This window comes from Myotis daubentonii, chromosome 9, assembly GCF_963259705.1.
Source record: "Myotis daubentonii chromosome 9, mMyoDau2.1, whole genome shotgun sequence".
Taxonomy (NCBI): domain Eukaryota; kingdom Metazoa; phylum Chordata; class Mammalia; order Chiroptera; family Vespertilionidae; genus Myotis; species Myotis daubentonii.
The window spans coordinates 31,260,609-31,274,836 of record NC_081848.1 but is presented as its reverse complement, the minus strand read 5'-3'; the positions used below and the strand labels follow the sequence as shown (position 1 = coordinate 31,274,836).

The window sequence follows — 14,228 nt, the reverse complement described above, 5'->3', positions numbered from 1 at the left end:
CAGGTGAAAGAGGGAAATCCAACATAGGGGGCAAGTATTTAAAACTATTTTCACACGGTTCCACTCTGGTTTCACTCGACAGCTTAGGTGACACAGTCTCAGTTCAGATCACAGGAGTTTCCAGATTCCTTGTTGTGGGACATACAGGCCCTCTGTGACCTGGCCAAGCATAAATCTCCAGCTTCATCTATTGTCAGGCCTCACCTGCCACAACCTACCCCAAACCTCCTCTTCAGTCCTAATGATCTGCTTACAGTTCCTGGAAGTCACCCAATGGGTTGTGTCTCTGCCCCTGTTCCCTTTTCCTGGAATGCACTTCACCCTCTGAGTACCCCATGAGCCCTATACTCATTTCCTAAGACTGCTTAAGTGTCACTTCCTGCTTACGTGTTACCTAGCCTCCTTCCCCCTCTCCTCCACTTGAGATAGAATCAACCATTCTCTCCTTTGGGCCTCTAACATTTCCTTGCCATAGTTTTGTACCAATTTTACTTTTTTATTGTATCATTTTATGCAATAAAAATGTTTATTGCAGTGTGCTCTCCCTCCAAGGAGCATGCCCATGCCTTTCTTCCCTTTCAGGCACGCACCTCCTAAATTCCAAGGATCTCCATGAGACTTGCAACTGGGGGAGCAATGGGCAGCAGCAGCTCGTCTTGGACTTACACCCTGAACGTGTTCCCAAGGCCCCCTTTTCTCTGACTTCTAAGTGAGCCAAAGCAGCCCCCACTTAGGCTCATTTCTTTCCTATAACATTTCTAGAGACCCAAAGCAGCCCTGCCTAGCTCTCTCCTGTTGTTTCTTCTATCCTAAGCCGTTCCTGTTTCACGGTCTCCAGCTTTAATGAAAAACTGAAAATTGATGTTGACTGCAATAAAATTGTTTACTTCCATGTCTTTTTCAACTGTTAACACCTTCAGGGTAAGAACTATCTTATTTCTAACTGCATTTTTAGTCTTTAGTCTGTAGTGGGGTGAGCACCGAGCACCTGGTAACAGAGTCTGGTGGCTGGCTCACCCAACATCTACTCCCAACCTGCTTATATCTGTCTGCCTCCTCTATAATGGCTGGAAAAGAGTAAATTCTCTTTTTCTAATCTCTGTTGCAATTATTAGGAACTGTGTGGAAAAACAGTATGGTTGTGTAAATATGTTTATGTAGGTATGTAAATGCATAGAGAAATGTCTAGCCCGTCCAGCATGGCTCAGTGGTTGAGTGTTGACATATGAATCAGGAGATTGTGGTTCGACTCCCGCTCAGGGCACATGCCCGGGTTGTGGGCTCGATCCCCAGTGTGTAGTGTGCAGGAGGCAGCTGATCAGTGATTCTCATCATTGATGTTTCTATCTATACCTCTTTCCCTCTCCAAACCTCTGTCTGTAATCAATAAAAACATTTTTTTAAAGTCTAGAAGGAAGACAAAGAAAATGTTAACAGTGATTACATTTGGGTTATGAGATTGAGCAGAGACAACACTGGCTTATTACTTTGTAAACTTGTGTATTGTTTGAACAATTGGCATGTGTTATTTTTATTATGTACAAAATAGGGAAAAAAATTTCACCAAAGGAGGTATCCAAATAACAAGTAAGCATATGTAAAGATGATCCACAGCATATTAGTCATTAGGGAATTGCAAATTAAAACAATCATGAAATACCGTTACCTATTAGAATGGCAAAAACCCAAAACACTGACACTACCATATGCTGGTGAGGGTGTGGAGCAACAGGAACTCTCATTCAATGCTGGTGGCACCACCACTCTGGAAGGTAGTTTGGCAGTTTCTTACTAAACTAAATATGCTCTTACCACAGGAACCAGCAATTGTAATCCTCGGTTTATACCCAAATTGAAATTTCATTCTACACAAAAACCTGCGCACTGATGTTTAAAGTAGTTTTATTCAACCCTGCCAGCAGGGCTCAGTGGTTGCGTGTTGATCTATGAACCAGGAGGTCACAGTTCAATTCCCCGTCAGGGCACATGACCAGGTTTGGACTTGATCCCCAGTGGGGGACATGCAGGAGGCAGCCGATCGATGATTCCCTCTCTTCATTGATGTTTCTCTCTCTCCCTCTCCCTTCCTCTCTGGAATAAATAAAATATTTTTAAAAAATTAAAAAATAAAGTAGCTTTATTTATAACTGCAAAAGTTGGAAGCAACAAAGATCTCCCTCAGTAGGTGAACTGATAAACTGTTGTACATTTAGACAATGGCATGTTATTCAGTGCTAAAAAAGAAGTGTGCTATCAAGCCATGAAAAGACATGGAAGAGCCCTGACCGGTGTAGCTCAGTGGTAGAGCATTGGCCCACCCACTGAAGGGCCTTGGGTTTGATTCCTGGTCAAGTGCATGTACCTGAGTTGCAAGTTCCATCTTGGCCCCCAGTCGGGGTGCATCTGGGAGGCAATCAACCAATGTGTCTCTTCATTTCGATGTTTCTCTCTCTCTCTCTCTCTCTCTCTCTCTCTCTCTCTCTCTCTCTCTCTCTCTCTCTCTCTCTCTCTCCCCCTTCTACTCCTCTAAAAATCAATGGAAAAAATATCCCTGGTAAGACATGGAAGAAACTTAAATGCATATTACTAAGTGAAAGAAACCAATATGAAAACACCACACACTTTATGATTCTAAATATAACATTCTAGAAAAGGCAAAACTATGGAGACTGTAAAAAGATCAATGATTGCCAGGAATAAGTGGGGAGAAGGAATGAATAGGTAGATCACAGAGGATTTGTAAGGCAGTGAAACTGTAATGATGAATACAGTCACTAAATATTTGTCAAAACTCACAGAATGTATAACACTAAGGATGAGTCCTGGTATAAACTATGGACTTTGGGTTTTGATGTAGGTTTATCAACTGTAACAAATGCACCACTCTGGTGCAGGATGTTAGTGGTGGGGGAGGCTATGTGGTGGGTAAGAAGGAACTCTGTGTACTTTCCACTCAATTTTTCTGTAAACCTAAAACTGCTCAAAAAATATCATCTATTTTTAAAAATAGAGAATAAAAGAAATGACAGCAATTTAAGACAGCCCAACACATTTATTCAATTTTTATTATGCACAATGCAATGGCCTAGGTGCTATGAGGGTCTGGTGATAATTAAAACATAATTAATAAATAAATAAAACAACATAATTCTTGTTCTCAGAGAGTTTAAATATAATGGATGAAGATATAAAACTATACCATACTGTAAAATGTAAGTTCTAATGTGCTATAATAGAGACACAAAGAACTGGTTATGAGAATCCAGAGAAAAGAATAGTTTGCTCTGTTCTGATTAGTAGATCTTAGAATACTTGACTGAGGCAAGAATATGTGAGTTGGCCCCTAGCCAGTTTGGCTCAGTGGATAGAGCCTCGGCCTGGGGACTGAAGGGTCCCAGGTTCAATTCTAGTCCAGGGTACATGCCCGGGTTGTGGGCTTGGTCCCCAGTGGGGGGCATGCAGGAGGCAGCCAATCAATGATTCTCTCTCATCATTGATGTTTCTATCTCTCTTTCACTCTCTCCCCTTCCTCTCTGAAATCAATAAAAATTATATTAAAAGAAAGAATATGTGAGTTGGATCTTGAAACATAAATGTTGTCAGTCAGATATAGTGTGGCTGTTAAACAGGAAGAGCACTCTAGGCAGAGGGAATATCATAGGGAAAGACTTGGAGGCACGAAAGTGTACATACACTACCCTGGGCAGGTAGCTCAGTTGGTAAGAGAGTCATCCCAATGCACCAAGATTGCAAGTCTGATTTCTGGTCAGGATATCACCAATGAATGCATAAATAAGTGGAACAATAAACTGATGTTTCTCTCAAATCAATAAACAAATTAAAAAATTTTTAAGTATATATTCTTCTAAAAAATGGTGGCTGACTATGTTGCTGCAAGGGATACAGTGGAAAATAAAAATTGGGGAGGAAAAGTGGGGTAAAGGTATGCAAAATCTTGTATACTCCACGCCAAGTAGTTTATGTTAATAAGATAAAAGCACAGGTCAGCAAAGTCTGGTAGACTGGATACCTTGTCCTGCAGCCAGGACAGGGGTAAAGGGGCACAGGCTTCCGCTGTCTGGGCCAGTATTCAGGAAGGATGGGATCTGGCGAGCCGTACTCAGGAGCCTGCAGCTGGATGGAGCTGCAGGAGAGAAGCATGGCTGGGGTTGCACCATCAGCCAACTAAGAACACCTACTGGTTTTGGGATCAGAGCAGCTCTGCCCTCCCTGCTCAGCCTCTCTCTGGCTGGGCAGAACTTCCATAATTAAAAATCAGGCTTTCTCATTGTTGGTGTCCTCTTTCTCCCCCCCCCCCCAATATATATATTTTTTATTGATTTCAGAGAGGAAGAGAGAGGGAGATAGAAACATCGATGATGAGAATCATGGATTGGCTGCCTCCTGCCCGCCCCTTACTGGGGATCGAGCCCACAACCCTGGCATGTTCCCTTGACAGGAATCGAACCCAGGACCCTTCAGTTCTGCAGGCCGACACTCTATCCACTGAGCCAAACTGGCTAGGGCTGGTGTCCTCTTTTAGGGTCACCTCCAAGCAGACAGAGGAGATTTGTGGGGACTTCTGGTGAGTCTTTTTTTCTCTTCTTTTCCTTATTCCCCCTATTTTAGGCATTAAGTAAGGGTCCTGCCACTTGATCCAACTCTCTCTGATCAACTGTATTTTATTCAGAGAGTTGGTACTTTGGAATCTCTCTAAATTTTCCTGACTCTGGTCTTCTAAGCTCCTGACCTTAGATTACTACCTTACTTATTCTCTACTGCTCTATTTGTGTCCCTGGCTGATTCCAAGTTGTTCCAAAACTTATTGGTTTCATGGCTTGGCTCTGCTTTTTAGGTTACTCTGAACCTCTGCCTCAGAAACCTAAAAATAAGGGCTTGTCACCTATTATGGACTGCACTCATTGTTCCTAAGCTGCTCGTAACCTAATCAGGGATGCAAAATTTATAAACATTAAACAAAATGCAAGATTAGGCAGAATTAAATTCTAAAATACAATAGTTGGGTAAAGAAAAGGCAGGAAAGTGTATGGAAAGAAAAAACTAAGTCAGGACACCTGGGATTCAGTTCTAGCAGTCACTAACTGGTTGAAGGACTGGCCAGGTCTCTGAACCTCTACTATAAAGTTGGGGGATCGTTCTACATGATTTCTAAGAGCACTTAAAACTCTGTGACTAAGTACTATGTGAGGGGGGAAAGGGAGAGATCCATTTGGGTGGCATTTGTTGGGTAAATCTTCCAGAAACAAAACAAAATAGAATTTAAAATAAGTCTTAAGGATGGATGGGATTTTTGACCGAAGATTGACAAGATTGAGAACACTCCTTGGGCAGTTGCTCAGTGGTTAGAGTGTTGGTCTTGGGATGGAAGGGTCACAGGTTTAATTCCCAGTTGGGGCATGTGTGGGAGGCAACCAATTGATGTGTGTCTCTCTCACATCTCTCTCTCTCTCTCTCTCTCTCTCTCTCTCTCTCTCTCTCTCTCTCTCCCCCCCTCTCTCCCTTCCACTCTTTCTAAAAATAATCAATGGAAAAAATATCCTCAGGTGAGGATTAACAGAAAATATTGAGAACACTTGCCAGCTTGGAGGTAACATCATTAGCCAAGTAGGGAGGGAGGAATGAGCAAAGTGGTTTACAGCACAGAAAACACACCTGTTGAGCAAAGCAGCAGGGAAGCAGTAGGTGGGCGGGTTATGGAGGATGCTGGGTGCAAGACTGAGGGGTAGTAGAGGGTCCTTGAGGAGGGAAGAGGGTCTGGGAATAGTGGGCAGGATGGACGGGGAGAAGAATATGTTGGGAGGGAGATGACAGCAGTCCAGGTGTGAGTTATGTAATTTTGGGCAAGGGAGCTGAGGTGTGAGTGAAGAGGAAGTGGAAAACCTGAGAGGCATTTTGAAGAAGAGATTGAATAAAGAGGGGAATGAAGAGGAAGCAATCAAATTTCACAACCAAGGGTGGAGGGTATTTCTTTGGGGAACAGTTGGTCTGTTGGGGAGTTTCATAGATTCATTTTTGAACATGAACACGTCTGAATAGTTTTACTGGAAGTCTTCTAACATAAGCAAGTCTTTGTAGGCAGTTAGAAATGATTGTCAGAACCAGATATATAGGGTTTTTAATCATTGTCACCAAGGCAGTATTCAAAACCATAAAAGTGGATACTATGTTTGAAGGAGAATATTACAAAAAGAAAGTCATACAAGTAAATTATTGAAAGAAAAAAGGAATAATAATAATGGTATTGCCCTAACTGGTTTGGCTCAGTGGATAGAGCATTGGCCTACAGACTGAAGGGTCCCAGGTTCGATTCAGTGGATAGAGCATTGGCCTACAGACTGAAGGGTCCCAGGTTCAACCTTGGTTGTGGGCACATCCTCAGTAGGGGGTGTGCAGGAGGCAGCGGATTGATGTTTCTCTCTCATCCATGTATCTAACTCTCTATCCCTCTCCCTTCCTCTCTAAAAATCAATAAAATATATTTTAAAAAATAATGGTATTCCTTTGGCCTGTCTCACAAATCTCTCTCTCTCTCTCTCCTCGGCATGAATATTAGCTATCTTTTCATCTCTGAATAATTGTGTTTGTAAGATAGATTAGCTTATACTTGCACACAACATGTCAGTGGCTGAAAAGTACTTCTCACTCATTCTATGTCTTTCACTTCCACGCACATTTTATTGGGCAAAGGAAGTCACACAGCAAGTCAGTATTTGAAAGCAGTGGATGTGCAGTTCTCCCGCATTAGTTGAGAGTGGGAATATTTGTAAACAGTTCTAGCAACAATCACATAACAAAATTTTTTCCTTCTACCTGCAACCATGCCTTCTCCACCCTTTTATCTGTATCATCACTAAAATGTTCCTGGTATTAGCATTTTATAATCAGTGGTAACAGCATAATTCCTACGTGAACACGTTATTTCAGCTTCTTTTCTTTTAGATTTCTCCTTATTTTGATACTGCCTTCCTTTGGTTCCATGGTTTGCTCTCTTTTATCCTTCCTTTCCCTATTCTTGGAACTAAAGACTCAAAAAAAATGCTATACCTGCAATCAAACCAATTTTTTGCCCCCCTTTGTCCTCCCTGTAGTTCCGCTTCTTTCTTTCTCAATAACAAATTTCTTCCCTCTAGGTCCTGTCACACTTCCTTCTTCTACTTTCTCACTTCCTTATCACTCAGAGTTGACAGCCACCCCAGAGCAAAATAACCAGCTGACAAGCAATAGATATTACTCAATCCACTGTTTATTCTGTTCGACATTAATTAGTTGGTTGCCCTGATTTTCACAGCTTGTGTACATCCCATCAATTGTTGACTTGATTAATTCTGATCAGAATTAATTTTTTCCCATCAGTATCCCACAGAATGTTGTTTGAATCTCTAATATGATTATCACAGTCTGCTCTGTCTCAGGGTTATTTTTGCATATGCTCTCTCACATCCTATAGATTAAGCTGTGATTTGCACATCGTAGATACTCAATAATTGTTAACTCACTGATGAATCTTATTTTTGTCCTAATTGACTATTGCTTTTGGTAACAATTAGATATATCTTGATTCAGCAAATGGCACTTATTAAACTCTCATTCATATCTAGGAAAAAAAGGAATATACAGTATTTTTCTATTGATGACCTCTCTACCTTTTACCTCTCATATTAGACTGTAATATTATTGCTTGTTTATTATTCATACTACACCTACCTCCCAAAGGGCTTTGAATAGATATAAGGCAGTAAATTGATTGATTTATTCATTCACTAATTTATTCAATGATTACCTATGAGTGCCTATTATGAGCTAGACATGGGTAGAAAGTCTAATAAGGCAAGATGGCCTCTTTCAAAATCTGAGAGCAGGTGGGAGACCGATTAGGAAAGCAATTGCTACAATGTGATAAGTGCTATGGCACAGAGGAGAAGCATCTAAATCTGACTGGGAATTCTTGGGAGATAGGACCCTGGGATCGCTTTGAGGTTAAGAAGAGATAGGTAGGGAACTGGGGTGAAACAAAGGCTCTTTATGAGAAGGAAACGTGCCATGTGCAAAGACACTGAAATGGGGGGAAAATACAAGCTCTAGGAACTGCTCAAGAGAGTAAATAGGACTGAAACATAACATACAGGCTGAAGGATGACAGATGAAGCTAGAAAGATGAGCAGGTGTCAGATCTGAAAGGGGTTTGTGTACTAAGCTAAAGGCATTTTAACTTCAAAGCAATGGCGCATATCTGAATTCCTTCCCTGGTGGGATCTAGGATGCCATTCTAAAATTATAGTTCTAGAAGTTGGGTCTGGTTATGAATAGGGTAAGATTTTCCCATGTAGTGCAGGGAATGGAATTAAGATTATTTGATGCCAAAACCGGTTTGGCTCAGTGGATAGAGCGTCGGCCTGCGGACTGAAAGGTCCCAGGTTCGATTCCGGTCAAGGGCATGTACCTGGGTTGCGGGCATATCCCCAGTGGGAGATGTGCAGGACGCAGCTGATCGATGTTTCTCTCTCATCGATGTTTCTGACTCTCTATCTCTCTCCCTTCCTCTCTGTAAAAAATCAATAAAATATATTAAAAAAAAAAAAGATTATTTGAAAGTGACGGCCCAGAGGCAAACCCAGGATTTATTCAAAGTTGAGAAGAAAAATCAGGAATAATGAATATGAAACATATACTGAAAGACAAGAGAAAAGAGGTCAAAACAGAGGATCAGAGGTCTGATTTCTGAAAGTCTCCTTCCCCCTTTCTGGGCTCCTTCAGCAAGTTTTCTGGGTGGGAGAAGAATATTCTGAACCAATTTGGGCCTGAGGCCCTCCAAGGATTTTACGCAGAAGAGTGATAGGGACTCTCACTGTCTTCTGAACTCTAGGCCCACAGCATCTCGTCCTGTCCTGTGAGCCCTCCCCCACATGTATCTGGCCTAGAGTCCTCAATAAATATTTAGTGAATGATATGAATTTGCTGCTAATTGTTAAATACAAGAATGCTTTTATTTAGTCTATTTATATGTTACGTGAGCATAATGCCACGGGAAAACGAATTTTGTACAAACACATAAGAACTCATTCTTATTTATTTTTAATAAATGTCAACTGAAATTATATTATTTACCCAGCTATTCAAATGTAACACTAACCTCTTTTTTCAACAGTATCTCAGGCATGCAAATTTAAATCATACGCATTAAGAAAGAAAACAGGCCCAACTAGCGTGGCTCAATAGCTGAGCAAAGACCTATGAACCAGGAGGTCACAGTTCGATTCCCAGTCAGGGCACATACCTGGGTTGTGGGCTCGATCCCCAGTAGGGAGCATGTAGGAGACAGCTAATTGATGTGCCTATCTCTCTATCCCTCTCTAAAATCAATAAAAAAACATATATTTTAAAAAGAAAGAAAACAATAAAAAATAAACCCCTCAAAGAAAAACTAACTAAAATATAAGAACAATATAACACAACCATTTTAGCAGTCATATGGTATAAGTCTCCATAACAACAGTAACCCAGAAACAGTGGCTGAGATCATGTAAAACATGAGTTCAGACAATGCGATGCTGCTCACAAACCTTGTGTGTATGTGTGTGAATCACCCATCATAACTGAAGTTGGGCGGCTAAAAGTCATGACGGCAAGAGCAGAAGCTACAGTCTTCTGGGCAGAAGCTTCATGTTGGCCTGCCATCCTTAAACTGGGGAGAAATGTGTGCTTTGGATCTGTCCATAAGGAGAGAAGGCTCTCTAAGTAAATATCAGTTAGACAGGGTGTGTCCAGCCTGCACACATGTCACAATGGTGCCATCATGAGACAAGTTCATGTAATATAAAAAGCAAGGGAGGAAATACAAAATGCTAAGAGCTGCAGAGCCCCCTGGATTACCAGTTTTTCACAGTACAGGTATCAAATCTGTGGGTGTATGTACGAACATCTTAAATTGGATGTGCATCATAAGTTGAGTCAACAGGCATTTAAACCTGAATTAGGATTTCATTTATTTATATGAACTTTCTGCCTCAGATTTCAGGATGGTTTCTTCATACTTCACATCACCAGAGAACACAAAGCAGCATTAATTTTCTGCAAAGATGAGGCCTATGGTATAATAATAATAATAATAAAAAATAAGTATTTGGTCTTTGTCCCAGGTTCCTGGCACACAGCTCCTAAAACACTTGGAGTGATGAGTGTCTTTTGTATACTAATAAGATGACTGGCGACCCCATAAATGGCTTCAGGATTGGGGGGGGTGGCCAGAAATACCAGGCCTTGATTAGAAACTTGGAACTTTCAGCTTCACGCTGCCGCCCCCCCCCCCCCGCCCCCCGCCACACACACACGCGCGCGCGCGCGACCTCCAGACAGGGGAGAGAGGCTAAAGATTTAATTCCATCACCAATGGCCGATTATTTAATTAATTATACCTCCGCAATGAAACCTCCATAAATACCCCTAAATGATGGGTTTGGATAGATGGCTTCCAGGAGGGCGAACACAGGGAGGTGCTGGCACTCTAACTCCTTGGGGACAGAGGCTCTGTGCTCTGGACCCTCTCAGACCTTGCACTGTGCACCTCTTCATCTGGCTGTTCAGTTGTATCCTTTATAATAAACAAGTGAGTTCTGTGAGCTGTTCTAGCAAAGTATTGAACCTAAGGAGAGGGGTATGGGAATGCCTGATTTGTAGCTGGCTGAATCGAAGTACAGGCGGCCTAGTGTTGTATGAAAAGAGAGATGGTTAGCAGTCCTCCCGACAAGGAAGGAAGAGGCTCTTGGGCCTAACAACACGCACACAGTTAAGGCATTGCCACCTACTTCGTGGCACCTAATCATCATTAAAAAAGAAAAAAAGTACAGGTGATCTAATATTTGTGACTGGCATCTGAAGTGAGGGGGTCTTGTGGGACTGAGCCCTTAAACCTGTAGAGTCGGACGCTCCCTCCAGGTGATTAGCATCAGTACGGAATTGAATTGAAGGACCGTTCAATTTGTGTCCGGAGAACCAGAGAATTGGTTGGTGTGAGAAAAAAAATACATAATTTTGGTGTTATAAGTATTACAATACTTATAGTACTGTTTTTACAGCTCACCCTATGTAAATATATCTTTCAAATGTTACCATTGTCTTTGTTTAAAAATTAGTTATTTAGCAAAATCTCACAGGTTATCTGCATGTGTGTATGTGAGTGTGTGTGTATCATGAGAAGTTCAGAATAATGGCTTTAGTAGATACAGAGGTGGGTCTGATTTTTTGTACTCAAACATTCCAGGTCTAGATTAATGTTGCTCTGTTCTTTCTCCTCTATTCTTTCCTTCCTTCAAGTAAATTCCAAGTTAACTCACTGCTTTTGGAAACCAATATCATCCCTTCCCACTCAGTTACCTCTCTACTTTGTTCTGCCAAATGCTCCATTTTCTAACACACTCTGCAAGGCAATGGAGAGCCAAGGAATTATTTTAATTAAGCCTTGAAAACATGGTAAAATTTGCCATGTGATTTTAGGTAATCACTTAAACCAGAGGCTATTATAGACTAGGTCCTGGTGCATGGATTTGTGCACATTGAAAGGAAATTAATTAGAAGAAATATTTTAATATCACTATTCGTGTCTTGCTAATGAAAAGAAAATAGGATTCTACCAAGTCTCCTGTCTACCTACTCCAGGACTTCTGTGAGGATCAAGTGAGATGAGGCATAGGAAAACGCTTCACAAACATTTGGTTAAACTGTAAAATGTTGCCACCTGGCTATAAAGCAAGTCATGTTCCTGGGTTGAAGAAACTCCAAGGAGGCTAGTCGCTAGGGAGAGGAAGCTGGGCGTTGCTACGTGACGTCATTGCCCAGTGCTCACAGCCACCATTTTCAGGCTGGGTGGGCTGAGGGCCACATTTTGCGCCATGGGTTCATGGCAGCATTGGCTGAGATTTGGTGGGGTGTCGCTCCAGGGTGGTGGTGGAGCCTCTATCCCATTTGGGGTAAGCTGAGTGTTGGTTTGTTGGCACCAGGTCCGTAGTGCCATTTATTTTTAAATGGCCAGTGCTCATCATGGCAGCTTCTGTGTGGAGCGTCTGCCCCCTGGTGGTGTGAGCATCATAGCTACTGGTCAGATGGATGGACACTTAGCCTTTTATATATACTAGAGGCCCAGTGCACAGATTTGTCCCTCAGCCTGGCCTGCAGAGATCAGGCAGAAACCAGCTCTCTGACATCCCCCAAGGCAGCAGTTCTCAACCTGTGGGTCGCAACCCTTTTGGAAGTTGAGCAACCCTTTTGGAAGTCGAACAACCCTTTCACAGGGGTCGCCTAAGACCATCCTGCATATCAGATATTTACATTACGATTCATAACAGTAGCAAAATTACAGTTATGAAGTAGCAACGAAAATTTTATGGTTGGGTCACAACATGAGGAACTGTATTTAAAGGGCCAGAAGGTTGAGAACCACTGCCCCAAGGGGTTCCGGATTGTGAGGGGGCGGTTCTCGAGTGATGCACCCCAGAATCAGGCTCCCTCCTCTCTAATTCTGGTGCATCACCCAAGAACCACAACTGCCAAGTCACCACAGCTCGGCAGCTCCTGTGTTGAGTGTCTGCCCCCTGGTGGTCAGTGCACGTCATAGCTACTGACTGAGGATCAAATGGTCGGACAGTTGAACAGTCTTGATGGTCAAATGGTCACTTAGGCTTTTATATATATAGATAGTGGGTTTGAGGAAGAAGACTAGTGGTGTAGTGCACAAAAACACAGGTTCTGTAAACAGCTCAATCTGGGTCCAAATCTAATTTCCAACACTCATTGAGCTGTATAACCTTGAACCAGTTAATTATCCTCTCCAAGCCTGCATCTCTTCAACAAGGGCAACAGTAATGGTTTTTAATTAAGGCATGATTATAAAATGCTTAATGCAGCGGTTCTCAACCTTGGCTGCACATTAGAATCACCTGGGAATCTTTTTAAAATCCTGTTTTAAAATTCTGTTTCTTTGTTATGGGGTGGGGCCACAACATTAGTAACAAAGAAACAGAATTTCCGGAGGATGGGGCCCAGAAATCAGGATTTTAAAAAGATTCCCAGGTGATTCCAATGTGCAGCCAAGGTTGAGAACCACTGGTTTCATGTAAAGCCTGACACAAAGTATTCACAATGGCAACATTAAGCTTAACTGCCCTGTTGTTCTGTGAATGTTTTTCAACTGGGTCTTAGCTAGATTTTAAACTCCTTCGTATTAGCATCTATTTCCTTTCCTGTTAAGGGCACCTGATACAATGCCTGTCTCCCTGTCCTGACTAGAAGGTTATTCAAATGTCATCCCATTCCAACTGTGGGACAATTTTTTGTCAAAGGAAGGCCAAGCTGGTCTTTCATACCCTCTTCTTTCTTTTAGTGCCCCTGAGACTTTATTCATTTTAGGCTTCGCTTTCTGAACTCATACTTTATTAAATGCCACCCACCCACACCACCTGTCTTGCCTTCCCAGAATGAATCTTTCACTAAAACTTACTCTGCCACATCACATACTTTCCAGCTCTATCTGCTTGCTGGTTTATTTAATATATTCAAAATAACTCATCCTGAGTGCTTACAAGGTGCTATGAGCTAGGGAAACAAAATGAAAGTGGTACAGTTTTATACTCCAGTAATCCGTATTCTGCTTTTGCTTTACACATTGGTGATTATCAGCCCCAGAAGTAAAACCACCTGTGTAGTTTCAAAATCTACACATGCTTCTGTCCCACCTAATTTAGTAAGTCTGGGTGGGATTCAAATATATAAAATATCTAAACCTTTCTCAAGAATTTTACTGATTAACCAGGGCAAAGAAGAACCAAATGATATGTTTAGAGTAGGAAGGTGATAGGAATCTGGAAGTGTTGTGTAATGTAGGGGAGAAATGTTTCCTTCTTCCATACTAGGTTATTTGGCTTCTCTAATAATTAAAGTGACAGAACACGGGTTAACAGGAGAAAAAAAAAGCCCAGTGACCATTGTGGTGGAACGACCTGAACGACTGGTGGCTATGATGTACACTAATCACCAGAGGGCAGATGCTCAATGCAGGAGCTGCCCCCTGGTGGTCAGTGCCCTCCCACAGTAGGAGCAGCAAGCAAGCCACGGTGGCAGGAGCCTCTCCCACCTCGTGGCAGTACTGAGGAGCGGTGAGCAGGCGGGCAGTTAGGAGCGAACAGGCGGGTGGTTAGGAGTGAGGGGTCCCGGATTGC

General features: G+C 42.1%; 1 long non-coding RNA gene and 1 other non-coding gene across 4 annotated transcripts in view; one reads left to right on the top strand and one right to left on the bottom strand.

The window, feature by feature from the left end:
• Nucleotides 1-14,228, bottom strand: part of LOC132240710 (uncharacterized) — a 103,436-nt gene that overhangs the window by 45,830 nt on the left and 43,378 nt on the right. The window contains exon 3 of one of the 3 annotated variants that reach the window (XR_009454387.1): nucleotides 1,666-1,765. The exons of the other annotated variants lie outside the window; for them this stretch is intronic. This is a non-coding gene — a long non-coding RNA (uncharacterized LOC132240710). Of the gene's footprint in view, nucleotides 1-1,665; nucleotides 1,766-14,228 lie in introns of those variants that run through there. 3 annotated transcript variants of the gene reach the window in all.
• On the top strand, nucleotides 10,724-10,849 carry LOC132242468 (U6atac minor spliceosomal RNA). The gene has a single exon (XR_009454653.1). It is a non-coding gene; the product is annotated as a U6atac minor spliceosomal RNA (small nuclear RNA).